This window comes from Lepidothrix coronata, unplaced genomic scaffold (assembly GCF_001604755.1).
Source record: "Lepidothrix coronata isolate B3197 unplaced genomic scaffold, Lepidothrix_coronata-1.0 Scaffold287, whole genome shotgun sequence".
NCBI classification, from domain to species: domain Eukaryota; kingdom Metazoa; phylum Chordata; class Aves; order Passeriformes; family Pipridae; genus Lepidothrix; species Lepidothrix coronata.
The window spans coordinates 79,832-81,922 of record NW_016690467.1 but is presented as its reverse complement, the minus strand read 5'-3'; the positions used below and the strand labels follow the sequence as shown (position 1 = coordinate 81,922).

The window sequence follows — 2,091 nt, the reverse complement described above, 5'->3', positions numbered from 1 at the left end:
AGGGGAACCCCTCCAGCTCTCCCAGCCTGGCTCCAGAGCAGAGGGGCTCCAGTCTTTTGAGCACCTCTGGGGCCTCCTCTGGACTCTCTCCAGCAGCTCCACATCCTTGTGCTGTTGTTCCCAGAGCTGCTACATCCCTGGTTTTGAATTAGATTTTAGTAATAAGCAGCACCTACAATTCCAGCCAGATGATCCATAACCCCAGCCCATGTCATGTCTGTCTCCGGTAGAACATTTACCTCGACTCCTTCTTTTAAAATGCCCAAGATATATTTTTATTTAAAAAAACAACGTGTTCCCAAGGTTTTAAAACATCCTTCTGGGGTGGGTTTGTTCCGCTCGATCAAACCACGGCTCCTTGGTTGGTCTGGGGCTGAGTTGGGGATGGAAGTGCTCCATGAAACAAGCTCAGAGTCAGGATGTACTCCCAGGCAGTAAAATCCTAAGGACCACTAAGCTGGGTTTAAGCACTGAAAAGATATATGAGCCTTGTCCTCTGGTGAGATGAGAGTTACTCCCAGTGATAAACTTTGCCTGGGCGGGCACTGAATTTGTGAAGTATGTCGGGGTATTTCTCTCCCAGCTTTCATTCAGGAGCGTCTCAGATCATTAAAAACACAAATTAAACTTCCAGACAGCCTTACCTGAGAGGGAGGGGAGGCTTTCTGCTGGTTTTACAGTTTGGGAGCTCCCATGGAGATGCTGTTTTTATAAAATCCTAGAATATGCTGAGTTGGAAGGGACCCACAAGGATCATCCAGTCCAACTCCTGGCCCTGCACAGGACACCCCAAGAGTCCCAGAGGATCAACCAAACCCTCCTGGAGCTCTGGCAGCCTTGGGGCTGTGCCCACTGCCCTGGGGAGCCTGGGCAGTGCCCAACCACCCTCTGGGGGAAGAACCTTTCCTTGAGATCCAACCTAAACCTCCCCTGACTGAGCTTTAAACCAGCAGAGCTCCTCAAAATCTCAATTCCCACCACCCAGCTCCTGCTCCGAGCTGGCACAGCGCTCTGTGCCTCACCCCTTGGAAGCCCAGATGTCTTTTGCACCCTGGATAGGGTGCACATGAAGCTTTATTTCAACCTGAAGAGGCGGCAAAAGCCACTCCCGCGGCCCGGGCTTGGTTTCACTCTTGGCCGCGCTCGCGCAGCCTTTGCCCAACTCGGATGTTGGACGTGGATTTGGGCGCCGGAGCTGAGGTGTGAGGCCGTGCTTTGTTGGCAGGCCCGGAGCTGTAACCTGATTAATCTGAACAGGTAAAAAGTAACGCGATCCATCAGCAGCACGACCGGCGGCGCGGTCGGCGAGTCGTGAATTTTTCATCGGGGGGCCCCTCGGAGAGGAGGTTCGGTTACCGAGGGTGGTAGAAAAGGAGGGAAACGTAGCCAGGCTTTCATCCGGAGGGATATATTGCCTAACCAGCGAGGAATCCTTTCATCAATAAATTATGAGAAGAATGGGAGGGTTTCGAAAGATCTGCCTGTTAACGCGCTCTCATCCGGCAAATTTAAGGAACGTTAGGTTTTGGCCCGGGATGCCTCGCGGGAGAGGGGAGGTGAGAACGTGCAGCCCGAGCAAGGTGAGGCCTCGTTGCGTGTGCTGGAGCTGGGACGGGCACCGAGGATCCGTCAGCAGAGAGGAGGCAAACGTGGTGTGAGCGCTTGAGCCCGGGATTGAATAACGGGAGGGGAAACCAAGCGGGCGCCCTTTTGTTCCCCCACCTGGCTGCCGGCCACGCCACGGATCCTCCCTGGGAAGGGAGGCTTTCTGACAGCTCCTGCTTGGCACCACTGGGGATCCCCATCCCCTTGTGTGATCCTGGTGGAACAGGAGAGGTTTTGTCCCCCCGGAGTGACCAAAACGTGTTCGGAGCAGGCGATTTTGGGTGCTCATGTCTTTGGTTTGTCATAAGCTCTGTTTGGACTTGGAGCTCAGTGCATGACAAAGAGGTTGTGGAGGTTTTGGTCACTGAAATATGAGATATTGAGCCATTAGAGGGTGTCCAAAGGAGGGCAGTGAAGGTGGGGAAGGGCCTTGATTGGAAGCCCTGTGAGGACACTGAGGGCACTTGGTGTGTTCAGCTGGAGCAG

At 53.9% G+C, this 2,091-nt stretch overlaps 1 protein-coding gene across 1 annotated transcript in view; it reads left to right on the top strand.

Annotated features, from left to right (window-relative positions):
- Window positions 1-2,091, top strand: part of EXOC6B (exocyst complex component 6B) — a 345,342-nt gene that overhangs the window by 292,092 nt on the left and 51,159 nt on the right. The gene's annotated exons all lie outside the window — the stretch shown is intronic.